The 27,656-nt window shown below is 52.4% G+C and overlaps 1 protein-coding gene across 2 annotated transcripts in view; it reads left to right on the forward strand.

Annotated features, from left to right (window-relative positions):
* LOC139747125 (fibroblast growth factor receptor-like 1) overlaps positions 1-27,656 on the forward strand; it is a 448,547-nt gene that overhangs the window by 201,658 nt on the left and 219,233 nt on the right. The window contains exon 1 of one of the 2 annotated variants that reach the window (XM_071659041.1): positions 5,955-6,112. The exons of the other annotated variant lie outside the window; for it this stretch is intronic. The gene's annotated coding sequence lies outside the window, so the exon portion shown is untranslated. Of the gene's footprint in view, positions 1-5,954; positions 6,113-27,656 lie in introns of those variants that run through there. 2 annotated transcript variants of the gene reach the window in all.

Here is a 27,656-nt window from a genome sequence, read left to right on the forward strand (position 1 = left end):
GGTGCTCCTCCTCCTCCTCCAGGGTCGACGACCCAGCGCGACGATCGCCGAGGCCAAGGGCTAGGTACTGCTTGAGGGAGGAGGAGGAGGAGGAGGAGGAGGAGTGGCGAGTGGGAAGGGGGAGGTACTGTCGAAGGAGGAAGGGGAGGTTGAGAGTGAGGAGTGTTCCTTGAGGGGGAGGTTGAGAGTGAGGAAGGCTCGAGATGGGAGGAGAGGGGTTGGGAAGGTGTTGTTGGAGGGTGAGGAGGCCGCCGAAGGGGAGTGAAGGAGGTTGTAGGTGATAATGATGGAAGGAGAGGCTAAAGGGGAGGCACAGAAGGGGTAACAGATGTGTACTGCATTGTTTGAGGGCTGGTTGGCTGGTTGCTTGGTTGGTTGGTCGTCTGCCGGGGACGGGTGGTTAGACAGATCGGTTGGTTGGCATGGGTTGCTTTTCCCGCCAGGGGAATAGTTGGCTGGATGGGAGGGCCAGCAGAGAGTCTTGTCCCAGCACTGGGGGTGCTCTTGATCCATCACGGTCGGGGTGGGGAGAAGGTTCATCTTAAGCACAGGTGAACCCTTGAACCTCCAGCGTAGCCTGACAGCCACAAGCTCCCCTCCCCAGTCGAGAGAGAGAGAGAGAGAGAGAGAGAGAGAGAGAGAGAGAGCACATACACACAGAATGGACACATTAAAGTTGTATCTCTGGGACACACTCGCCTTCCGGTGCACTCGCACACTCCGGGCATGTCCCGAATGCTTGGTGCGCCTCGCTGGCGAACCACTGTCTTAGCGCAGGGACACGTTGCTTACGCCACCAGATACTTTGAGGACGCTGTCTCGGAGAGAACGCCGATACAGCGTCGGGAGGATACGAACCCATGGCTTTAATGCCGCTGTTGTTGGTACTCTCCCCCCACCCACTACGAGTGTGTGTCCAGACTCAGGCGTGTGTGTGTGTGTGTGGGAGACTTGCGGCGACGCTGGTGCATAAGGACACACCTCGAACGAGAGCCTGAGAGAGAGAGAGAGGATTAAGGAAAACATTCGAGGCTTAAGAAAGCACTTGAGGGGTCAGGCTCTGTGTCTGCTCGCGTGACTCGTTGAATGAGAACTGTTTGCTTCATTCTCACTCCGGGGGAGGTTCGCGCGGGACTTGATTCTCACTTGGAGAGTTACGTATTCCTTGGGTCTCTCGTTACTTTCGCTCACAGCATCTTGGTTTGTATAATCTCTCCAGAAGTCGACAACACGGGAGCGTCTCACGGCTGTAACTCCACACCTCCTTCATGCTTGCATTGGGGTTCGTGGTGTGTGTGTGTACACACACACACTAGGGGCTCAAGGTGTTGCTTGAGACACTTCGGAACCTGCAACACATGTATATGCACACACCTGAATATGCAAAATATGCGGAGGTGTTGCGCATTTGAGTGTGGTCAGGTTAACTCTGAACTTGTGGTCGCTCATGGTAATATCCATCTATCAGACTCATGGTCGTCTGGAATAGACATCTATCAAAAGTCGCGTCGTGTGCATTATCCTCATCACAGTGGTGTAGGGGGGAGGGTAATACACCGTCTGTTTAAGTTGTATGATACGATCGCCACCACCACTTCCCTCCCGCTCCTCTGCACCGAGGAGTAATACACCATCTGTATTAGTTATATAATGCGATCGCCACCACCACTTCTCGCCCTCCCGCCCCTCTGCACCGGCCTTCCCTACTCGACACGGCATCATGCACCCAGTAAACTCCTGCCCCGCCTCCCTCCCTCTCTCTCTCTCTCCCGGACTGGTTCATATGTATTCATGGAGTGCGTACTGAACTCCCCAACTCTCGGAGTGTGTGTGTGGCGCTTTATGGCCAGTCATGGACCGGGGCGGGCGAGGGGCGGCTGCCTCCTGCCCTCCCCCCACACCACGATGCGCCCCTCGCCCGACTGGGAGTTTGGTTAGTCGTCGTCTCCCAGTGTGGGAGGAGTGCGATGGGCCTCTAGGTAGCGTGTCAGAGGACGCGTATGGTTAACGCTGATCCCCCTGGGCGTGGCGGGACGATGCTTGAGCACGACGGTACGATCCTTGAGCATGACGGTACGACCTTTGAGCACGACGGTGCGACCCTTGAGCACGACGGTGCGACCCTTGAGCACGACAGTACGATCCTTGAGCACGACAGTACGATCCTTGAGCATGACGGTACGACCTTTGAGCACGACGGTGCGACCCTTGAGCACGACGGTACGACCCTTGAGCACAACGGTGCGATTCTTGGGTACGATGGCACTGAACTGCGCCTCCACTTACCACCAGGTCCTCCAATCTGTCACTGACCTGACTAACGCTGGATACGATCCTATTGATCTAGAAGCATTTGGCTTCTTCAACCTCGTTCTCTCGTTGGAGTTCCCTCTTGTGCGTCCGGAACCCTTTACCGTAATACCGGTTAACCGGACACGTACGTACCGGATCTTCAACCCACTACATACCGAACTCCCACCACCACCATTTACAAGCTCAGTGCGAACTCTGAATCATGCATGGCGAGGGAGAGAGATGGAGAGCCGGGAGGTATTTCAAAAAGGCTAGTCAAGGACATTGTGATCGATGTATTGGCCGGAAAATGCCCATTTCTTCCCTTCCCCCTTCCTCCCCAAGTTCTCGCGTCGTTACCGGAAACTTGAGGGATAGAATGCGGCCCGCTGACGGCGGTAACGAGCGCGGGCGAGTTACGGTAGCGAGGTCCTGAAGAGGAGTGAGTGATTGTACCCCACGTGACAGAGGATCTGCTGTGCGACCCCGCTTGGCGAGCGAAGGTGCCCTATGGCAATACAAATCCTGAGTCCGTCAACACGTTCGCCAGCAGTCTGGTCCGCAGCTTCTCTTGTGAGCCAGGGAAGGTGAGTGTCAGGATAGTGCACGTGAGGTGTTTACCCGCCATCCCCATCTGTTGTGTCGTGCCTTACACGCACACCCTTACACCTGGGTGCTTATCCAGAGCGTGGAAACGTCCAGCCATAACCTTGATCTTAAGCGCTCTTGATGATCAGGTAACTAGTTACCATTATGAGCTCCCAGGCCTGTGGTATCTGCTTGTGATGACACTGTGTGCCATGTTACACCACCACCACCACTACACCACCACCACTGCAGCACACCAGAGTTTGGTTTATGGGGCCGTCGTGCTCAGGGGGTCGTACTGGTGTGCTTAAAGGTCGTATCTCTATGCTTCGTGCCGTCGTGTTTGAGGGTTGTACCGTTGTGCTTCGTGCCGTCGTGTTCGAAGGTCGTACCGTCGTCTTCGAGGGACGTGTCGTCGTGTTTGAGGGTCGTACCGTCGTGTTCGAGGGATCGTACCGTCGTGCTCCACGCCGTCGTGTTCGAGGGTCGTACCGTCGTGCTCCGCGCCGTCGTGTTCGAGGGGTCGTACCGTCGTGCCCCGCGCCGTTGTGTTCGAGGGTCGTACCCTCGTGCTCTAGGGATTACGAAGAGGAGGTGTGTACTTCCCAGGTTCTTACGTTCGACAATACAACGTTCGTTTTAAATGGATTTGGTACGAGTTCCCGGAAAAGAAGAAGAAGAAAAAAAGGAGAAACACAGCATTAAGAGGTGTTTCCGGACGGAGTCTGCCTGCTGCTGGTGACACCGCGAGCGAGAGGGCATCTTCGACGTGGCTGTATCACCGTGTACTGGGGACCGTCCGTGGCGGGTGTACTCGGTGGAGGACCGGAGGCCGTGTACTGGGAACTTATGGAGGTCTCGGGAGTAAACACGAACCACGAAGGTCCGTCTCTCTCTCTCTCTCTCTCTCTCTCTCTCTCTCTCTCTCTCTCTCTCTCTCTCTCTCTCTCTCTCTCTCTCTCTCTCTCTCTCTCTTTCTGTTTGTTTGTTTGTCTGTCAGATGTAATGATACATCCAGTGCTCCTTCGTAGAAGGCCAAGATAATCTCGGACATGATGGTAACTTTAAAAAGTGCAAACTATTACAATATGGTTCAACAGGATAGAGCAATATGGCCTTCCAGGGAAAGGGAGGAGTAGTGGAGGCCAGCCTGTACCGTATACACCACTGGGGAAAATAGTGTGACCTTTGACCTTGCAAGTGTCGGCACGTGACCTGGATGCCACACTGAGTAGGGCAATGTATTGGAAACACAGACAGACTTGTAGTGTGATGGTGGAGAGACGAGGCTTCTGCAGCGGTGGATGGAGGAGGAGGAGGAAGAGGGACCTCCCTCCCTCACACACACACACACACCGTACGCCAGTCTGGACGTTTTGTCCCAAAGAAAAAGTCAGGGATTTGCAGGGTTTCCTCTGAGACTTACAGTGGCAGTTCTTGTGGCTCCTGGAGGGGAAGATTGGACGAGGGATGTGGGTGTAGGACATGCAAGAGTGGAGAGAGAGAGAGAGAGAGAGAGAGAGAGAGAGAGAGAGAGAGAGAGAGAGAGAGAGAGAGAGAGAGAGAGAGAGACGGGGTAGTTCGAAGATGGGAGATAAACAAGAATTCGAGGAGGGAGAGACACGAAGGAGAGAGGGAGAGACAGGATGGAGAGTGGGAGAGATAGGATGGAGAGTTGGGAGAGACAGGAAGGCGGGCTGGAAGTGGTGATGGGAGGGTAAGTAGACGAGACAGATTTGACTGAAGATGGTCATGTGGCGGGGGGGGGGGGGGGGGGGGTGATGAGACAGACTAGTGGGCTCGGGAGAGGCAGATGTGGACCTCATGAAGGGATCAAGGGTATAGGAAGGCCTGGGTCAAGGCTGGAGGCATAGAGGAGGAGGGAGGAGGAGGGGGTCGAGTGTCGTTGTCTGGCGTGTTAGGGCATCGAGGAGGAAGGCTGAAAGGGTGTACTGGGAGCCACGGAGAGCTGGAGGGTGTGCTGGAAACTACGGAGGGGGTCGAGGGTGTACACCATGGAGGGTGACCTAGGAGCCACGGAGGGTGTACTGGGAGCCATGGACAGCTGGAGGGTGTGCTGGAAACCACAGAGGGGTTGAGGGTGTGCACCATGGAGGGTGATCCGAGAGCCACGGAGGATTGAAGGGTGTACTGGGACACTTGGAGACCAAGAGAGAAAGAAGGGCCGACAGAAGGCGCTGGGGATGACGAGGAGCGAAGAGGAGGGGGGGAAGGGTAGGTTGTCAAGGATCACAGAGCAAGAGACGTCCCTGAAGGTGTATAGGGAAGGAAGAGGCGCCACGAGTGTTTAAGGGCCGGGGGTGTGGAGAGAGAGAGAGAGAGAGAGAGAGAGAGAGAGAGAGAGAGAGAGAGAGAGAGAGAGAGAGAGAGAGAGAGAGAGCCAGGAATAGATCTATGGGGAGCCAGGGAGCTGTGAGTGGAGGGAGGGAGGGAGGAAAGGGCCAATAGTAGGAATGCTTGGGAGGCGGGGAGGGTATGTAGCGATGGCTGGCAGGGGAGGATGGGTGAGCAAGATGAGGCCCACGGGTGTATTATGGGCGAAGACAGTAGGGTGTGGGTGTAGGGTGGCCCAGATGTAAAAACCCCAGGGGGTGGCAAGGAGGTCGAGGGGGTAAACAGGAAGTGAGGCAGAGAGAGGCTGGTCTGGAGTGAACTGTTCTAGTGATGGGAGAGGAAGGAAGGGAGGGAGGGTGAGGTGATCCAGGATAGGCGGCCGGGAGCTCGAAAATAAGCCCCGAGAGATGACATGGCCCGGCCGAGGTGTCTGGGGCGGTCCGCGGGAGACGAGAGAGGGGGCGGTGCTGGGGAAGGCCCGTTAGGGGCAGCGTAGGGCTAGGAGTGCCCTATCAGGGCTTGGGGTAGGGCGGGAGAGAGGGGTCAAGAAGAGCCGCCACGGCTTGAAAGAGAGGAGAAGGAGAAGGAGAGAGAGAGAGGGGAGCCGGGGGTGGAATACTTCGTCGTCGGGGTCCTCGACGGCGATTGTCTCGGCAAACATTTAATTTCCCGATCCTAAACATTTTTCCTCCTTCCCCGGGTACGTGTAAACACCGGGGCTCGGTCTGGACACCTGGGGTTCAGGTCGTGAGGTCTCCACATCTGCTTATCGCACCCGCGGGGAGGACTCGGAAGTCTCAGTCTCTCTCTTCCCAGATTCAAGGCGCGACTTCACCCCGTCCTCCTCCTCCTCCTTCTCTCTCAACCAAAGCCTCAGGTGAATATGTATTTTTCGCGGGGCGAGTGTGGGAGAAATTGCGGGTTTGAGAGAGGAAAGTGGTGGAATGTCAGGCACGGGCTGGAGGGGTTACGTCCCTACAGAGTTGGCCAGACAAACCACGTATTCTGCTGGATAAACAAAGGTCGAGACTTGGGTTGTCTCGCCTTCCAGAGTCACCCACTCTTGCAGCCTCGCTCGCTGATACAGTCAAGGGACGACCCCAGCCAGCCACACAGCCCTCCCGTCTCTCCAGTGTTTTTTTCTAATAATCTTAAGTTGATGTGGTGGTTTGCTGGTGGTGTTGGTGTTGGTTGTAGCGCGGTGGTGGGGAGAGAGGAAGAGAGAATGGTGATGGATGGTGGTGATGGTGCTTGGGGAGCCCTTGGCTGGCCGGGGGAACATGAAGCGTGATTCGTCTTCATACGTTCTCTGGTGACTGGCATCTTTTCCTTGTTGGTTGTCTGTGTCTGTGGATGTTCTGTGTTTGTTTGTGTTTGTCATGTGTCGCCTGCGTCTTTCCATCTGTCAGGTCCATGGTGTATATATATGTGTGTGTGTGTGTGTGTGTGTGTGTGTGTGTGTATTTCTCTTTTATCTAAAAGATTCGTGGCACCAACCTCGCCATGTGACATTGTCGCGGTTTTCACATAATCTCTCGTGAAACACTCTATGTTGATACTCATTTCGGACGAACTGGTGTAGCCGTTCCAACCAAAATATATTCAAAAAAAGAACGATTGTCTTGGTTACTCGGGCTGCACCCGAAGTGCTCCAGTTTTTTTTTGGCTGTTCGGGGAGGGAGGGAGGGACGTGAGTGAGGCAGATGGTCCAGTGGCATCATGATCATCACCACTCATAGTACGTCACCACAGTAGGGTGTCACTGAGGCCCCTCCGGGCAAGCCTCCAGACCCCGGGTGACACACGACACTAGTCCTGCCACAGCTCTGGCCAGACCCTTGTACCCACGCCCTCACACTTTCCCCCTTACAGATTGCCTCACACTAAGTGCCACGCCCGCACCCTCACACACACACACACACACACACACACACACACACACACACACACACACACACACACACACACACACACACACATACAGCCTCCACGTCCTCCAGCACAGACTGGTGCTTTCATGCATAATCATCCTGAACACATTTGTCACAGCCTCACAACAGCACCTCTTGCCTCCTCCTCCTCCTCCTCCTCCTCCTCCTCCTCCTCCTCCTCCTCCTCCTCCTCCTCCTCCTTCTCCTCCTCCTAACCTCACACCACACCGCCTCCGTAGACCTCCGCGTGCACACACGCTCTCCTTGACACCTTCATAAACCTCGAGGTTGACCCATCACCTCTTGCCTCCACACACACACCCAGGGACCTCATCTCCCACACCTCCATAAGCCCTCGGATATTTTACCTCCAGCCTCCACTCACTCATCCCGGACCTCTCGACGCTTGGCCCAACCTCCGACGCCCTTCCACAATCCTTTATGTCACCTTAGCCTCCGTCCCCCCACCTCTCCAATTTCCACCACCACTCACGTCCCTCTGACCTCCAACCCCTCCTCAACGTGACCCCTCTCAACCTCCGACCTCCCCGTGACACGAGCAGCAGCAGCCTCCTTTCCCCCGTGTTCCACGACCCTCCCCTCCCTAGCGACACAGGACTCCGTCACCCAACAGAGAGGAAGATAGAGGAGCCATGTGCTGGCTCCGGCCCTTATTAAGTCCTCAGGTCTTTGGGTATGTAAGTCGCCACTGGACTTATGGACGGAGAGTTTGGTCACCACGTCTGTGTGAGGGGGGGAAACCCGGATGTTGTTGTAAGGTCTGCATTATGGTCCTTCACGTTAGATTGAGAAAGCTGCTTACAGCCATAACGTATGTGTCTGATTGATACAGTTTCGTAGTTTTTTTAAAGTGGACATTTCACGTTGATTCATCCCTTATAGAATGCAGGTAGGTATGGACATGTGGGGACGATATAGAGGGACTCCCCATGTCTACGTGAACCCGAATTCAAAAGCATATTCTCAAGAGAAATGGGACCCAGCCCACGATAAGGAGTAGGTAGGCAGCCACCGACCAGATGGTTATTAGCGACGCCTTCGGCGGCGCAGTGAGCCAACACTAAAGTGGATGTCTAGTTCCCCTCTCCGGCCCCAGAGGCATTGTCTGTTCCTCTCTGCCTTTCGTGCCCACACCGTGGGCTGCTGGCATTCGGTGGCCAGGCGTCCGCCCTCTCTCCGTCTCACACATGATTACTGGGGTGGTGGTGTGGTGAGAGGTGTCAGCCCTCGTGACCCGTGACTCAGGGGAACAGGTTCGACTCCCTGGTGCACCAGTTCGCCCGTCCACGCCAACTGGTATTAATATTACCCAGTCATGGTACTGGCCAGCCCTTTGCAAGTGGCTCGTGGATTTTGAAGATGGTTTATATATATATATATATATATATATATATATATATATATATATATATATATATATATATATATATATATATATATGTATGTATGTATATATTTCTCTCTTGTGTCTCCCCTGATGATGTGATTATTACATGAAAGTGCACTTGGGAACTTATCGTGTTTCATTTTCCCCGTGGACTCATAGGAATATATATATATATATATATATATATATATATATATATATATATATATATATATATATATATATATATATATATATATATATATTCCTTATATTTTTTAGATCCTTTTTTAATGATTTTTTTAAAATAATCTTGTGGAAGACATCTGTTTCGTGGCGGAATAAAATGGGGACGATATTAACGAAAGACTGTCTTAATTAGTTCATTATTTTGGAAGTGGAGTGGCGATGAAGATGTCAGGGTGGAGAGTGATGGATCGTAGGGAAGGGTAAGGAGACGGGGAGAATGAGAGGAAAAGTGTGTAGTGTGTGTGTGTGTCTGTGAGAGAGAGAGAGAGAGAGAGAGAGAGAGAGAGAGAGAGAGAGAGAGAGAGAGAGAGAGAGAGAGAGATTGATGATGCAAAAGGAATACAGGTTGCGACCCTTTGTCAAGGGTCGGTGAGGGTGAATGATGAAATATGAAGGGAGGAACTGTGTGTGTGTGTGTGAGAGAGAGAGAGAGAGAGAGAGAGAGAGAGAGAGAGAGAGAGAGAGAGAGAGAGAGAGAGATGAACAAGGTGGGAGAGGCACGTCGGGAGCGTGAAGCAATTATTATAGTGGTGGGGATCAAAGGATACTGTCGTAGGAACCCACCAGATCATTACTGGAACACAACCTCCTGTTCTTATAGGTTTCCGATATGCCCTTCCTCCTCCCCCTTCCTCCTCCCTCTTCCTCCTCCTCCTCCTCCTCCTCCTTCTGAGAGAACACTAACAGCAGCAGGTCGGCGTCCCTCAGTTCTATGGTCCCTCTCCTTCTGCAGGAGTTAGAAGAGGGACGCCAGTAACACCCTCCCACGCCTTAACTTTGCTGCTTCTACTACTGCTGCAGGAGACAACAAGCAGGAGCCTATCAACCCCCTGCGCTATCTGGTTCCTCTACACCACCGAACGCCTCCCTGTGCTCCCCGATCCACCTGCTACAGAAGGAGTCACAACAAGCGGCATCGCCTGGAGCAGATTCCACCTACTTTTCCAGTTCTACTGACGTAGGGTTCACAGTAGAGCCTGGAAAAAAAGGCCCGCCCTTCCACCTGGTCCTCTTTTTTTTTTTTTATACTGGACGAGCCACGGCAGCGTGGGTGGAACACGGGCCCTCGTGGTCTTTTTGACGCGGGAGAAGGACTTCGACAAGTGTTCGAACCCACGTATGAGTTCTCACCCGTCTTGTTGTCGACCGTAAAAAAAAAGGAAAAAAAAAGGGAATAGTTCTCTCTGAAGACCAGGTTTGTAAGCAACACCTCGCTGCTGCTGGATCCAGGGACAACTCCTGCCTGTGTTTGAAGGGGAGGTTGAACCCGTAGAAGGGGGTCGTGGGGGACTGGATTTCTGACGGCGAGTTTTCGGCCTGTCGAAACGTCTTGTGTGATCCTCATGGGGCCAGGCAATGAGGCTTCCTTTTTCTGTCCTCTCCTGCTGGAGGTGAAGGTGTCCGGCAGGTGTGGACGAGCGATGCCCCGTGGTAATGCAGGAGGAGGGATGTCAGGTGGTGGGAGCCAGCCTGAAAATTTTAAGCCCCCGGTGTTCTCTCTCTCTCTCTCTCTCCCGTAGCTTCTCGTGGGTCGTCCAGCTTTGCGTTGCGCTTAGGTCTTCGCACACAGGGAGAGGGAACTGCCCAATATACGGGAGTCCTATAGTGTATAGAGGGATACAGTTGGATCATGAGGGATTGGGTGGAGCGCCTCCTGTATGAGGTGGGTACTGGAGCTTTATGACGGATTGGGTGGAGCCTCCAGTGTGAGTTGGATACAGTCGAATCATGAGGGATTGGGTGGGAGCCATCAGTGTGAGGTGGACACAGTAGAATTATGAGGGATTGTGTGGAGCCACCAGTGTCACATGGATACAGTAGAATCATGAGGGATTGGGTGGGAGCCATCAGTGTGAGGTGGACACAGTAGAATCATGAGGGATTGGGTGGAGCCATCAGTGTGAGGTGGATACAGTAGAATCATGAGGGATTGGATGGGAGCCACCATTGTCACATGGATACAGTAGAATTATGAGGGATTGTGTGGAGCCACCAGTGTGAGGTGCAGTATAGCACAGTACAGTCATGAGTGGCCGGATGACAGGGTGTGTGGATGAACCGATGGCGTTTGGTCCCGCCGTGTTGGGTGACTCCATGCTTCATGGAACGCCGCTGATCGAATATTCTTACCAGATATTTGATTCTCTCTCTCTCTCTCTCTCTCTCTCTCTCTCTCTCTCTCTCTCTCTCTCTCTCTCTCTCTCTCTCTCTCTCTCTCTCTCTCTCTCTCTCTCTCTCCCCCCCCCCAACTTGCCGTGTTAGTACGATAGCTTTCGAATCCACGCACACACCACCTCCCCGCCTATTGTCCATCCCTCCCTCCCTCACATGGTGTGGGGCCTGGACCACACCACTCCCCCCCGCCGCCCTACTAGATCTGCAACATTAATCAGCGGGTCATGTCGGCGTCTCCCAAGCAGAGGCGGCCAGCAAGCCACCTCGCTGGTGCTTCAGTTTGAAGCGAGTCTTTGGGGTTTATTTTTCCCCAGGAAGATATAACTGTTCATGGAAGGGAGGGAGAGCGCGGAAGGTAGTGGATGAGAGGGGGATAGTGGGCGACTGAAACGCTCCAGATGGATGGAAAGGGAAGGTTAGAGGGATGGGAGTGGGATAGTAGGTGACTGGAACGCTCCAGATGGATGGAAAGGGATGGTTAGAGGGATGGGAATGGGGTAGTGGGTGACTGGAACGCTCCAGATGGATGGAAAGGGAAGGTTAGAGGGATGGGAGTTGGATAGTAGGTGACTGAAACGGTCCAGGTGGATGGAAAGGGAAGGTTAGAGGGATGGGAGGGGGATGGATAGTGGGTGACTGGAACGCTGCGGATGGATGGAAAGGGAAGGTTAGAGGGATGGGAGTGGGGGGGACCAGTGGACAACTGCGACGGTTCAGGAGGCTAGAGAGGGACGCCGAAGGAGGAGGGTAAGGTACGTAGATGGTGGTGGTCATCCCGCCGTTGCCCCTCGCGGACGGCACCACGGGGAGATATATTAATGAGTTATGGAGTCCTGGTGGGAGGGAGAGAGGCAGGCGGTGGCTGCAGCCGGCTGGAAACCCCTCCGGAGGAGCGTTGCTCGATCGCGCCCGACACAACCCACCCCGAGATATACTCATTAATGTGATGGTGATTATTGCCCTCCAGAATGGATGCTGATGCTTTTTTTTTTCTCTCTTTATACCATGACTGGGGGGTGTAGTCGATCCATTTACATACCTACATGTTAAGTTAACCAGCCAGCGCCTCTCACCTTTGTGATCGATAGGAATCTGACGGGAACGTGGCTTAGGGGGGTTCGACAGTGCCTTCACCGTTACCTGACGTAGTAGTGCCAGGGCTGGTGATTTACTGTTGTGCTTTGGTCTTTTCCTCCTCCTCCTCCTCCTCCTCCTCCTCCTCCTCCTCCTATTCCTCCTCCTATTCCTCCTCCTCCTCCCCTTCACCAGCGCTGATAACTTTCATGTTAGCCGGCCACCTTCGTCCCCCCCACAACATCATGACACTTCTGGGCCAGTGGGCCAGCGGCCGGACGGGGCGAGGCTCTGGCCAGGACACTTATGATGGTGCTGCCCTTTTGGTGATGGCTAAGTGGTGGCCTTTCAAGCAGGGTCTGCTGCTGCAAATGGTGGCGATGAAAGTTGATCACGGCGGTAGTGGTACTTGCTGTCAGTGGGCGGGTGGCTGAATATAAGACGACGAGAAATATCAACGATTTATAAAGTCGCTTGGAGCTTCAGTCGGAAATATGTAGAGAGAAAACACACACGTTATATAGACAAGTGGAGCTATTTAAAAAGGGGGGGGGGATTGGAGTGGTTAAGCAGACAGTCTTCTTTTCACAGATCCTGGGATGGGATTCGATTGTTCACGAATGATCACCGTGGCCAAGGTGGGACAAAATCTTGTATCGAATCGGGTCTGTGTGGTTTCTAGTGCCGGACTGCAACTTGGGGAAGAGTTAGACCTCAGGTGGCAAGGAGGAGGTGTCGGTGGCGTGAACGTTGAAGTGGCTTCTTCCCAAATCGTTCAGTGAGGTACAGATGGTCATAGTGAGCCAGGTGGACCAGTGTGTGGCGGGTGCCCCTTGCTGAGTGGTGTGGGGGAATAGCGCGGATGGTCTTGTAGGAGAGACATAGGTGAGTGTGGGGAGGACGAACGTTATGGCGACGTTGTACCTGAGTTTCGTCGCAGGGAGTCCAAGTGCCTTGAGTCTTCCTGGAATTCCCAGACGATGTCTGGAAGACTATGATAATGGTGCTGACATGTCCCAGTCAACCTAGTGTGTCGTCCAGGATCACCAAGAAGCTTAGTGGACTGACTATACCACCTGGAGGGCGAGGTGGGGACTTGGTGAGACAGGATGAGGAGCAAGAGTTGACGTGCATGACCACAAGCCTTGCTCCGGTCGGTGATGGTCTAGCCTCGAGGATGTTGAGGGGTCTTCTGGAGGGTAATGTGGTTCGGGAGGGTCGTTGTCCACGCCGATACCGATAGCACAGGCGTCGGCGCACTTCAGTCGAGTAGGTACGTCCATCAATGGGTCATTGATAAGGATGGGACGCTACAAGTGTGGAAGTGGGAGATGGAGATGGATCGAGACGTTGCCGTAACCGAGAGTCGATGGCTTTGTTGATGATTACGCTACCATCCACTGGATCGAAAGCTTTGGGTAAAGTACAGACGAAGTCGAGAGCCACAGATGGCTGGCGTGTGTGTCTCTCTCTGTTTGCGATAAGCATAAGACTGGGAGCGTAACGAGGCAGTAGAGCGGGAAAAGAAGTTGTTTCCATATCACTAAACTCTTTGAGGGTCTGTACAACTTGCTATGTCCGTGTACACGGAAGCGGATGGTGATGATGGCAGCGGGTCGCATCTCACTTAGAAAATTGTGGTCTCTTGTTGTGATGTTGGGACAGTGTGAAACCTTGCCGTCGGCGAGGGTTATGAGAGGTCGCACTCTTTGTTAGAGAGGCACACATGGTTGAGTCAGTTGAGTGTAGCGGACGGCCCTAACTTACGGGTTTGTTACCGTCTGGTGAGTCTGAATCCACAGACCAGAGTTATGGTTCGTAGGTCTTGAAAACTCGGGTGTGATAGGCAGGTCCGGCGTCGAGGTCCGGGGTCCGTCTGGCAGTTGGCGGCAGACGTGATTGTTAAATAAATTGAACTTCTGCGTCGTCGGAGGAGTGACGAACGCGGGGAGAGAGGAGGAGGAGGAGGACGGAGAGCCTGCTTGTTCATCTTGCTCCGCTCTCGGTCCATTGTACGGCTTCCTGAGGGCGGGCTGCCTCGGATGTTGTAGCCAGGGAGGTCGAGAAAATAATACCTCAGCCGTTCGTGTGTCGCGAATTACAGAGTGACGGAGGAGTTGCAGTGTGGCTATGGTTGGAGGAAGGCCCGGCCTGTGGTGGGTAAGGAGTGAGACTCGAGCGGTGGCGGAGGCGGCCACCCTGCCTGGTTGACCCAGGGGGCAGGCTGGACAAGCAGGGACATAAACTAGTTAATGTTATCAGGGAGCAGCGAGGGTGGCGTGTGTGTGTCCGCCTGGAGTGGACTGGTCCACACAATGCCTCCCCACCTCTGGTGATCCTCCACCCACCTGACACCGGCCAGGGCGGCCACCAACCTCCTTCAAGCCTCACCCTCCCCTCCATCTAGCCTCATTCCGTCGCACCTCGGTCCACGTGTCTGACCCTGGCCTCACCCTGCATCCTCACCACCACCGCCCACAATACAGTAGCGGCAACAACGTCACCCCTCGCCATCCCCCACAGTACCGTACCGCACCTTTCCCCCCTCCCTCCCTAACATCACCTCCCCCTCCCTTTACCACCCTTCCTGACCTCCCCCTCCCTTTACCCCCCTTCCTGTGCACCGGAGCCTAGCCGCCTCCCCTGCACGTCTTGTAAACATGTCCGCCGATAAAGAGAGAACGATAAAATGATTCGCTGTATCATCCCGCTCTTCCCCTCCCCTCCTCCTCCATGATAATGCCACCACTCCCATCCCCCTCCCCCTCAAGTTCCCTCCTCCCTCCTCCCTTCCCACTAAGCATTCATAGCCTCACCTAAGGTACCTGCCACATTGTGTGGATTTGTATGACATGTCTCCTCCCTCCCACCAGTGCCCACTCTCCCCCCCGCCCGCCCTCCCCAGCAATCATCCACACGCTCTTCTCTTCTCTTCCCCCCCCCCCCAACCGAGGCTCTTCACCCACCCCCCACCACCACCCCAACGACAAGCGCCTCTCACCCCCATTATTCTCACGTCCCTAACAAACTAACCCCTTGACATCTGTCCACTAGTGTGTCCCCTCCCTACACGTACTCTCTCGTCTCCCAGATCTCCCCGAAATGAGAGGGTGGGGGGGCTTGTGGGGAGGATAAACAGGGAGATGAGGAGCATGAGGGGAGAATACGCATGTAGGATGGCGGGGTGTGAGTGTGGGTTGCCTGTAAGCATTCCACCTGGACATCTAATCTCCCTGCAACCCCTCCTCCCCACCCACACCGTCGCACCGCGTCGTGCTCCAAGGATCGTACCGTCGAGCTCGAAAGGATCGTACCGTCGAGCTCGAAAGGATCGTAACCGTCGAGCTCGAAAGGATCGTACAGTCGTGCTCAAAAGGATCGTACCGTCGTGCTCAAGGGTCGCACAGTCGTGCACAGCGTCTTGGCATACACACAGTAACACCAAGGTATCGCCCGAGGGGAGTGCTGTACAGTGCGCCATTATCATGGTAATATACGGAGGTAAATTCCCCCCCCCCCCCTCACACACACACACACACACACACACACACACACACACACACACACACACATGTAAACACACACAATTCACTGTAAACGGCCGTAAAATAAATGGTAGATTTACACTCACTGGAATGGTTGTCATCACATGGGAATTACACAGTTTTTACGGCTTGTAATTTTAGCTGATTGCTCGTGATTACCGGTGATTTTAAACCTTGTAAGTGAATTTTTCCATTGTGTTCGAGTTTGTTTTATTATAAATTTCTTGTGCCGTTTTCTTTGGCGCTTCCCGTTCTCAGACGAGTGATAATCGAAAACGTAAAATGCCAGAGATGAGAGGGTTCTTAATATACGATGAATATTCGACGATATATATATATATATATATATATATATATATATATATATATATATATATATATATATATATATATATATATATATCGTCTTGGACAATCACTTGTTTAACAAATGGCGTCCTAGCTACGTCTCTTCGTTGTATATCTACTGACTTATATTTCTTTCTTGTATCTCCCCTGATGATGTGATTATCACACGAAATTGCACTTAGGAACTTATCGTGTTTTATTTTCCCCGTGGACTCATAGGAATATATATATATATATATATATATATATATATATATATATATATATATATATATATATATATATATATATATATATATATATATATATATATAGGAAGTCTTTAGAATGCATAGATTGAGAGCAAGATATTAGTTTAGTACACTTCAAGGGAGCATAAGTGATATGATATAGTCGTAATACGTCACCAAACTGGAATAGATATATAGGGGTCGCAAGCGAGAAGGTTCGCCTCCCGCTCACCAGATGTCACCGCTGGGTTGAGAGTTGCCTAATTCCTCTTTCACGCGTTACTCTCATACGTGGTGGGGTGTATCAACAGTTCTTCATCTTAGTATTTTAACCATTATCGCTGTATTGCCCTCCGCTCCCCCGCCATCACTCGCCGCTGCTGGGAATGAATTAAATTATTCGCTAAAAAGGTTGATTATGACTGAGGAACGGAGAGGGGAAGGACCGACGCATTCTGAAGTCATAAAACTGATAAGAGTTTCATGTGGCCAAATACCTAAGAAAGAAGAATAGGTTTGTTTGAGAATCTCTCTCTCTCTCTCTCTCTCTCTCTCTCTCTCTCTCTCTCTCTCTCTCTCTCTCTCTCTCTCTCTCTCTCTCTCGGGGGGTGGCTTCCGTTCTCTGTTGCTTTATAATTTACGTTCCTTACGCCAATTTTGATTTTTTTTTTGGGGGGTCTTCTCTGTTGAACCTGTACCATTCTTAGACTAGTACCGTTTGCAAAGTCTTCAGTAGGGACGGGGGGGGTTGATTTACACTGTAAATTGTGTAAATAGCAAAGTCTGATTTACGTCACAGTCGACTACAAGAACTCATTGTCTTCGCCTGTAAATAGAAGATGGTAGGGCTTGCCTGTGTGTGTGTGTGTGTGTGTGTGTGTGTAGTCGCGGGGTGTATGTGTGTGTGTGTGTGTGTGTGTGTGTGTGTGTAGTTGGGGTGTGTGTGTGTGTGTGTGTGTGTGTGTAGTTGGGTGTGTGTGTGTGTGTGTGTGTGTGTGTGTGTGTGTAGTCGGGGGTGTAAGAGCATAGTCTCCGCCCAGGAAGGTGGGATAGAGATTACCACAGGAGGTGGATGGCAGGCGAGTGAGGGATAGTGTGGAACAGGAGGCCAAGTGAAGGATGGGGTTAACACTCCCTGGAGGTTAGGATAGAAGTTAGGATAGGAGGTGGGCGTACTGAGGGAGTATAGAGAGGGGAGGGTGTGATTAGGGGGATAGAGTGGAGAGGGGAGGCTAGATCATTACCACAGGACACAAATTTTCCCCCCTTTTTTCCCCTCATTTTTTCCCTTCTCTCCCCTACTGGTTTTTTTTTTCCTTCACTGGTAAATTGGTCCAATGAGACCATTATTGCAAGAGGGAATTGGTATTTTTTTTAGAATTATCTACGTATTTTTTTCACATATATGATAAAACTAATCAAAGAAAATGTGAAACGGTGGTCAAGACAAGAGACACAGGTGGTGTGCGAGCCGTTAGTGTGCGAGCCTGGGACACAACATGGTCCAGGTGTTGCAAGGTTAGAACACGACAGATTTCTGAGGACCCCCCCCCCCACACACACACACCCACACACACACACACACACACACACACACACACACACACACACACACACACACCCATACACACACACACACACACACACACACACACACACCCATACACACACACACACACACACACACACACACACATACCGGTCGTATGAGGATACTACACACCAGCCTTCCCTCTCTCTCTCTCTCTCTCTCTCTCTCTCTCCCCTTCCACTGTATCTTGCAACACAATTGAGTCAGCCGTCCGTATAACCCGCTCCTCCCCAGCCTCCCCTGGAGATGAATAATTTGCTCGGTAATGAGATTTTGCAGATCTGCCTCCCACTGCCTCATCCCACCCCTCCTCCTCCTCCTCCGCCACTCAGTCCTCCTCTCTCTCTCTCTCTCTCTCTCTCTCTCTCTCTCTCTCTCTCTCTCTCTCTCTCTCTCTCTCTCTCTCTCTCTCTCTCTCTCTCTCACGCCGCAGGCTCTCCTCTCCCCTCCCTCCTTCCCTTCGTTCCCCTTCAACCCCCCATCCTTCACCCTGCTTCACCTCTCCCGTACACCTTCAATCTTCCCATTTCTCTTAATTCCTCAATCTTTTTTTCTTTATATAATCCTTTTCCATTACTTACACCATCCTCCTCTCCCACCTCCTCCTCCTTTCCTTTTCCGTCCTCCCTCGCCCCTCCCACGAGACCCCTCGCCGTCTGGGAGGGTCATACCCAGGTGAGTAGAACAGTTCGTGGCAGGTAGAGACCCCAGTGCACATCGCCTGGGAGGCTGGCCAAGACCTGGGTGATGAGGGGGGGGCGGCGCGGGGCCCCCGGCAGAGTCGGACGCCTCCGCCCTCCCTCCGCTTTATACCTAGGGTGCCAGGAGCGGGTTGTAGTTATAGCATGGAAAGGGATGGTTGTATAGGATGACGTAGGTGTTGTAGTAGGTTTCTACCGGGCGGCTGCGTCTGGAGACAGTGGAGAGCGTGTGTGTGTGTGTGTGTGTGTGACGTCTTAAGTGAACAGGAGGGGAAGTGATCGTCTTCCGACGGTCGCTGGCGCTCCCGGTCTCAGCCGGAGAGGACGCGGGTTTTGAAGGGAGAGTCAAGAAGCCCATTTTGCCAAAGGTTGTCGGCGGTGGGGGACGCTGATTGGTTGGCATGTTCTCTCTTTTGTTTTGTACCTACGTGGCGACATCCGATTGGCTCGACTCCCTCCCGACAGGCCAGGAGCGGGACGTCTTGGGTTTAGTGGCGTTAAGGGGCGCCATGAAGGGCTCCTAGGACACCCCCGAGGTGGATCAGGGATGACCTGGGGTACGTTAGTGAGGTGCACAAGGCCTCCCCCAGGGGCACGACCCTAGGTACTGTCACAAAGCAGTTGAACCAGCTGCTGCTGCTTCTGATGCTCCCTCTGCCCCAGCTGTTGAACCAGCTGCTGCTGATGCCTCTGCCCCAGCTGTTTGAACCAGCTGCTGTTTATGTCTGTGCTCCAGCTGCTGTTGATGTCTCCGCCTCTCGTACCGTGTGTGTGCTGCCCCTGTTTCTGCTGCAGTTTGCTGCCTCCTGACGTGGCTGGTGTTCGTTCTTGGATTGCGGCCGCGCCACTGCTCTCGGGGTGGGCATGTCGTACCGAGGGCTGCACCGTCGTAGCCAAAGAGTGTACCGTCGCATTCAAGGGTTGTACCGCCGTAGTCAAGGATTGCACCTACGACGGTGCAACCCTTGACTACGGCGGTACAAGGTACAAGGAGTGTACCATCGTGGTCAAGGCCTGCACCGTCGTAGTCAAGGGCTGCACCGTCGTGGTCAAGGGCTGCACCGTCGTGGTCAAGGCGTGCACCGTCGTAGTCAAGGGCTGCACCGTCGTGGTCAAGGGCTGCACCGTCGTGGTCAAGGGCTGCACCGTCGTAGTCAAGGAGTGTACCATCGTGGTCAAGGGCTGCACCGTCGTAGTCAAGGGCTGCACCGTCGTGGTCAAGGGCCTCGTATCGTCACCCCACACCCCCACACACACCTACAGGCTCGTACGGACGTCCTTCGAACGATCGCCCCCTCCGTCTTGCTCAGGAGGGTTAGGTTAGCGCCCGCGTCAGTGCACGAGTGAGGGAAGATTGCGGGAGAGAGAGGTGTGTGGCGGGCGCTGCGCTACGCCTCCGCCCGTCACAGATACCAGTGTGACACTTCATGGGAAGCCAGAGTCACGAGGATAACCAAACAACAACGGCCTGGCCTTCGTGGTCAGTAGAGAGAGAGAGAGAGAGAGAGAGAGAGAGAGAGAGAGAGAGAGAGAGAGAGAGAGACCCCCCGCTCTCGTCATGCTGACGACACTCTCGTAAAACGCCTTTTACAGCCATCTCGAAGCGCTCCGGCAAGGAAATTATCCACGCGCTCGTAAAACAGCGAGGGCTGCGCATCACGGCCGGTCGGCCCGTCCCCGACGGTAAGGGGGGTCGACCTTATGGCACGGGGAGGGAGAGCTTTTTATTGCACCGAGGGAGGACTGCTTCTCCTCCTCCAGGCTGGGGAGGTTAGGTGCCGGGATGCGTGACGGACCTTGGGGGAAGGGGATGCCCGGTCGTGGGAAAAAGTAGCCAGACGTGGGAAAAAGTGGCCAGGCGTGGGAGAAAGTGGCCAGACGTGGGAAAAGGTGGCCAGACGTGGGAAAACTTGTGGCTAGACGTGGGAAAAGATGGCCAGACGTGGGAAAAATTGGCCAGACGTGGGGAAAAAGTGGCCAAACGTGGGGAACCGTTAGACCAGACGTGTCGCATCTACTGACCGTCTATTTTCTTAATTGATGAATCTTCTTCCCTCCCTCCCCCCATTTTCTGTGTTGTAGGGGAAACTTCAGAGAGACAGGAAGGTCCAGCAGCGTAAGTGACGATGATGTCAAAAGAGATTAAACGGGTTTTGAAAACTTAGCAGCAGCTACGCTAATGAAAGGCAAACACACGAGAGAGAGAGAGAGAGAGAGAGAGAGAGAGAGAGAGAGAGAGAGAGAGAGAGAGAGAGAGAGTCATTCTTATGTATGGCTAGAAATTGTCCTGCAGACGTCACTTTAGAAGAAAAAAAAACAAAGGTGGCCGTGAGTTAATTGCAGAGGCAAAACAGAATATGGTTGGGGGAATATGCTGTAGTGATTATATGTACAATATGGGTCATTGTAAGGTATATTACGCGTATGAACCTCTCTCTCTCTCTCTCTCTCTCTCTCTCTCTCTCTCTCTCTCTCTCTCTCTCTCTCTCACCAGGAGCGACCATCACCGTAAACAGGGTTTACTACCGCCCATGTGGCCCGTGGCAACGCCGCCACCCCCCCCCCTCCTCCTTTCCCCCTCCTCCTCCTTCCCTCTTCCCTCCCCTTCCCCCCTCTTCCTCCCCCTTCCTTCCTTCCTTCCTTCCTTCCTTCACTCATTCCTTAGCACCACATCAAGGCTACTCCACACACCATCCCCTCCATCATCAATCCCCCACCCACCCCCACCCTCATGTGGAGGGGATATACGTACATCTATGTCTCACACACACACACACACACACACACACACACACACACACACACACACACATCATTGGGTGGCACAGCTGGCGAACTACGAAGAACAACAACAACAACAACCCTCCAAGTACCATGTTGTATGACCTGACCTCCATGTTGTATGACCTGACCTCCATGTTGTATGACCTGACCTCCATGTTGTATGACCTGACCTCCGTTTTGTATGACCTGACCTCCATGTTGTATGACCCATGTTGTATGACCTGACCTCCGTGTTGTATGACCTGACCTCCATGTTGTATGACCTGACCTCCATGTTGTATGACCTGACCTCCGACCCCCTCACCTTTGACCCGGGGCATTGATAATGAACACCCCTTGACACCTCATACCATCAAAAAGAAAAAATAACTCAATTTATGGACAGCATTTACGTACCCCCAGAACACAACACAACACAGTGTTCCCTCAGAATACAACACTGTATTACAGAATACACGCTGGAGTACCGCGATATTTGCATAAAGGATGAATTTGCTTTTAAAATGGCTCAAACTATAAACATGAATATATTAAATTAAACTCCATAAATGCATTTCATATAAATCAGTAAAACCAGACAGACAGAAACTGACACACACTCAGACAGAAACCGACAGACACACTGACAGACAGAAGCTGACAGACAGACACAAACTGACAGACGGACAGACAGACACAAACTGACAGACAGACAGACAGAAACTGACAGGCAGACAGAGAAAGCCTCGCTTCCGTCATTAGTGGGAAGAGGATAAAAATAATTAGTGTATGCAAATTTCCTTCCGTGTTGACACTTGCAAAAGGTTCCACTAATTAAAATTTGTCCCCACCTGTCCCTGCTTGTGCGTGCGTGCGTGCGCGTGCGTGCGTGCGTGCGTGTGTGTGTCTGTGTGTGTGTGTGTGTGTGTGTGTGTGTGTGTGTGTGTGTGTAATTACACACACGTCCAAGGTTGCACCATGTCCCCATTCATTCGACCAGCCCCAAAGAGGGCGGGAGGAGAGAGAGAGAGAGAGAGAGAGAGAGAGAGAGAGAGAGAGAGAGAGAGAGAGAGAGATGAACAGCTTTGATTTACCTGTGAGTCGACCGGGTCCCCGTCCGGGACTCGAACCCCCGGACCCATTTCACTTTTGGGTTGACACTGTCTGTCTGCCAAGATTCCCGCTCTGGCCTTATGAAGCCAGACACAGACAGTGGAGGAAACGTTTTAAGTTGTGGATATCATAAAACGTTGCTGGGGAAAACGTTGTAACGAGGCTGGATTTTCCTGAAGGATGTTGGCGATACAGAGAGGCCAGTGTCAGCCGTAGGATGCTGGGGATACATAGAGGCCAGTGTCAGCCGTAGGATGTTGGGGATACATAGAGGCCACTGTCAGCCGTAGGATGCTGGGGATACATAGAGGCCACTGTCAGCCGTAGGATGGGGACGAAGGACCTTCCGCGGGATGTGGTAAGGAAAGAAGGAAGTGGTTGACTCCATGCATTTTGGAAGGCAGAGGGCCAGGGTGTGTTTTGCTTGGCCATCAGTGCGCCGTAATGCATTGATCACCACTGCTGTAGGGCGTGTAATGCGATGTTTGACCCGTTTTGAACACGGTTATGGCGCGTGTGATGCAGTGTGTAGCCCGGTTAACACTGTTTTGCTGTGGATAATGCTGTGTTCGGTCTGTTTAACACGGCTGTAGGGGATGTGGCGTAATGTTTAAGGGGGGTAGGGGGGTTTAACACGGTTCTGCGGCGTATAATGTGATGTTTGGTGTGTTTAATACGGTTGTACAGGGGGGGGTATGATGTTTACCCTGTTTAACACGGTTGTAGAGGGGGGAGGTATAATGTTTACCCTGTTTAACACGGTTGTAGAGGGGGGAGGTATAATGTTTACCCTGTTTAACACGGTTGTAGAGGGGGGAGGTATAATGTTTACCCTGTTTAACACGGTCGTAGAGGGGGGAGGTATAATGTTTACCCTGTTTAACACGGTTGTAGAGGGGGGAGGTATAATGTTTACCCTGTTTAACACGGTTGTAGAGGGGGGAGGTATAATGTTTACCCTGTTTAACACGGTTGTAGAGGGGGGAGGTATAATGTTTACCCTGTTTAACACGGTTGTAGAGGGGGAGGTATAATGTTTACCCTGTTTAACACGGTTGTAGAGGCGTATGATATCCTGTTTGGCCTGCTTGAACACGGCCGTGGGACTATAATGCAAAATACCTGATCTTATTCAACATTGTTCCCTGGGCGTGTAATGCCGTGTTGCCTCCACTTAACACGGTTACAAGTGTATGATCTCAAATGTTTGACCAGTTTAACACGGCTGTGCTCAGTGTTGCCAACTCCGTGAGAGATCAGTGGGTGTTGTGGGGGGAGAGAGGGGATTTTTATTCCCTCCCCTTAACCCGTATTGGTTGGTCGTACGCAGGAGAGGTTTGTTTGTTTGTCTGTTTGTTTGTTTTATCCTGTTGTTGTTAGTTCTCCACCTTTGCTCTCTCTCTCTCTCTCTCTCTCTCTCTCTCTCTCTCTCTCTCTCTCTCTCTCTCTCTCTCTCTCTCTCTCTCTCTCTCTCTCTCTCGGCCGCGAAGATGAGACACAAACTTGCCGTAGCCTCTCCTCTGTCTCTTCTCCCGATTATGTCACCAATCGTTCCTCACCTTCTGAAACAACACAACCCCCCCTTCCCTCCGCTGGAAGGGGGTTGAGGGTGAGGGAGCGGGAGTCGGGTGTGGGGTGGTTGGGTGGGGTTTGAGGGTGTGTTTCCACCTCTCACCCTCGTCTGTTTGTGATTGAATGCTGGTGTGAGTGTGTAGGGCGGCATTGTGATGGGAGAGGCGGGGAGTGTGTGGACGTTGTGGGAGGTGGGAGAGTGTGTGTGCAGTGTGTGTGTGAGTGTGTGTGTGCAGTGTGTGTGTGTGTGTGTGTGTGTGTGTGTGGAGGGAGAGTGGGGTGGGTGGTGTTGTGACGTGGGACATATGGGTGTGTTGGAGACTCCAGAAATCCATAACCAGCTAAAGTCCTTACGTCCGTGGCCGATCCTTACGTCCGTGGTCGGTCCTCTCGTCCGTGGTCGGTCCTCTCGTCCGTGGTCGGTCCTTACGTCCGTGCTCGGTCCTCTCGTCCGTGGTCGGTCCTTACGTCCGTGGTCGGTCCTCTCGTCCGTGGTCGGTCCTTACGTCCGTGGTCGGTCCTTACGTCCGTGGTCACGCCCTGTAGTGGAGATGCGTCTGAACCTGGCGCCAGTAAGGGTCGAGTTAGACTCTCTCTCTTACACACACACACACACACACACACACACACCTGGTTTACCTCACTCGCTACCCCCGTCGGGTGTGTGTGTGTGTGGTGTGTGTGTGTGTGTGTGTGTGGCGGCATCAAACATCCCCAACCCACATGAGTTTGGGGTTCATTCTCGCCGTATTTACGCTTCGTATAAGAAAGGATTGAAACTTGAGAGTTCAGTTTGGCTTGTTTTAGATATTTTGTAAATATATTCCCACTCGTTTTTTTTTTCATTATTGTTTAAACGAACTATTTCCAGCCCTTTTTTTTTTTTTATATTGTTTAAACGAACTATTCCCAACCCATTTTTTTATTGTTTAAACGAACTATTCTCAGCCCTTTTTTTTATATTGTTTAAACGAACTTTTCCCAGCCCCCTTTTTTTTATATTGTTTAAACGAACTATTCCCAACCCATTTTTTTATTGTTTAAACGAACTATTCTCAGCCCATTTTTTTTTTTTTTTTTTTTTTTTTTTTTTTTTTTTTTACCCTCTGCGTGTCGCTCGTTGCTGGTGGTTGGCGAGAGTACGGGTGTCGCCTGGGCACACCATCTCTTGTTTATCTGACGATTGTTATGCCTCGCCAAAACTGCCGGTGGGATATGTTGCGTGAACTGCCGGTACGCGCTCTCTAACAACCGGGAGGTGATGTGTAACTGCCGGTACGTGGATTGTAACTACTGGCACTTCTGTGACCTGGTATGGCCTTTTTCTAGCCTTCGGAACGTCATGTCAAACTAACTAGTTATGCATGGTGTAGCTACGATGATGGGGGACACATGGTGTAGCCACTATGATGGGGGACACATGGTGTAGCCACTATGATGGGGGACCCATGGTGTAGCCACTATGATGGGGGACACATGGTGTAGCCACTATGATGGGGGACACATGGTGTAGCCACTATGATGGGGGACACATGGTGTAGCCACTATGATGGGGGACACATGGTGTAGCCAATATGATGGGGGACACATGGTGTAGCCAATATGATGGGGGATACATGGTGTAACTACTGTGATGGGGGACACATGGTGTATCCACTATGATGGGGACACATGGTGTAGCCACTACAGTGGGAGACATGGTGTAGTCAGTATGGTGGGGGACACATGGTGTAGCTACTATGATTGGGGGACACATGGTGTGGCCACTATGATGGGGGACACATGGTGTGGCCACTATGATGGGGGACACATGGTGTAGCCAATATGATGGGGGATACATGGTGTAACTACTGTGATGGGGGACACATGGTGTATCCACTATGATGGGGACTCATGGTGTAGCCACTACAGTGGGAGACATGGTGCAGCCAGTATGGTGGGGGACACATGGTATAGCCAGAATGGTTGGGGGTCAAGATGGTAAGGAACACACATGGTGTAGCCAGTGTGTTGGGGGGGAGGAGGGACACATGGTGTGGCCAGGGAGGGTGTGAACGTGTGGTGCCCGTAATCTGGGTGTCGAGGCGTGGCGAAGGCGGAGGTGTGGGTAAACACTGGGTGGAGGCGGAGCTTGACACGACCTCCACTGACTGTTTGGAGGAACTGGTTCAAGTGTTTGCTTAGAGGGGTGGTTTCCCTCGGGGGGGGGGGGGGAGGAGGGAGGCAGGAGGAGTGATTGTAGTGGTGGTGAGAGAGCGAGGGGGGGCGGGGAGATAGGGGAGGTTGAGGCGGGGGTGTTGGGAAAGGGGGACGAGAGGAGGTGGGTATTTGTGGGGTGGAAAAAGGCTTATGAAAACGAGAGGATAAAATCTGAAATTTATCGAGATTGTGACTGCTGGGGAGAAGGATGAGGAGGGAGATTAGAAAAGGGGTGTGTGGGGGAAGGGAGGAGGGGGAGAATAATGCGAAGGGTGAGGGATGAGTTGAGAAGGGGAGTAGAGGGTGGGGGAGGAGAGCAGGGAAGGCCGTGTGGCAAGGGGGTGCTCTGGAAGGCCTCCCTCTGGCTGGAGGAGGAGGGGGAGCCAACACGTCGTCCCTGATCAACTGCCCAAGAGTAATTATTTTTTTCCCCACAGTATGGACGTGACGAGGGCAGAACGCGTGCCCCAATCACGGCCCCATCTAGGATGAAAGACTCGATTGGGGCATTGCGGGAGACGCCGGGCCTCCAGAAAGCCAGCCTCCACCACCGCGAGGGAGCGACAGGGTTAGAACACCGGGCCGTAGTGAAAGGGGGAGAAGCACAGAAGCTATAGAAAACGAAGGCCAGGACGAGAGAGGTTTACCAGAATCCTGAGAGAGAGAGAGAGAGAGAGAGAGAGAGAGAGAGAGAGAGAGAGAGAGAGAGAGAGAGAGAGTGGTGATTTCACTCAGGGTCAGGTCACCAATTGACCTCGTAAACCTCGGAAGCCGTCCGTACTGGTGACCTGGGAGATGGGGAGTTGAGGACGAGTCTCAAAGACTTAGGAGACAGTTGGAAGTGAGAGGCCAGCCATGGTGGGGAGATAGAAGGTTTAGAATGGTGGGGAGATAGGTAGAAGGTTTAGAATGGTGGGGAGATAGGTAGAAGGTTTAGAATGGTGGGGAGATAGTTAGAAGGTTTAGAATGGTATGGGAGATAGTTGGGAGGTTTAGAATGGTGGGGAGATAGTTAGAAGGTTTAGAATGGTGGGGAGATAGAAGGTTTAGAATAGTGGAGAGATAGTTAGAAGGTTTAGAATGGTGGGGAGATAGTTAGGAGGTTTAGAATGGTGGGGAGATAGTTAGGAGGTTTAGAATGGTGGGGAGATAGCTAGAAGGTTTAGTCTGATCTACTTTTCGTAGAGTTGAGCTGTGCTAAGGCATGCAAATGAAGGGAAACCTTGGATATTTAGACTTGGTCGAGCAAGAGTGGAGACACACACTCCCTCACCATTAGAAGGACAGTAATGCATTTCGTCTTTCTTAATCAGGATCGCAATTATAATTCACTCATTTACCTCCCCCTCACCCCCCGTCTTATTGGGATGATAATTAGAGAGAAAAAAAACTAAATTTTCTCGCGTGAAATGATAATAATAAGGGTGTCGTAAATTACAGGCCGAGGTCTCCTTCTGTTTAGGGCGACAGGTCGTCAATATGTGTGTGTGTGTGTGTGTGAGGGAACTTGTATGGCGGCGGGGATGCGAGGGGTGCTGGATGG

Source organism: Panulirus ornatus, chromosome 67 (assembly GCF_036320965.1).
Source record: "Panulirus ornatus isolate Po-2019 chromosome 67, ASM3632096v1, whole genome shotgun sequence".
Taxonomy (NCBI): Eukaryota; Metazoa; Arthropoda; class Malacostraca; order Decapoda; family Palinuridae; genus Panulirus; species Panulirus ornatus.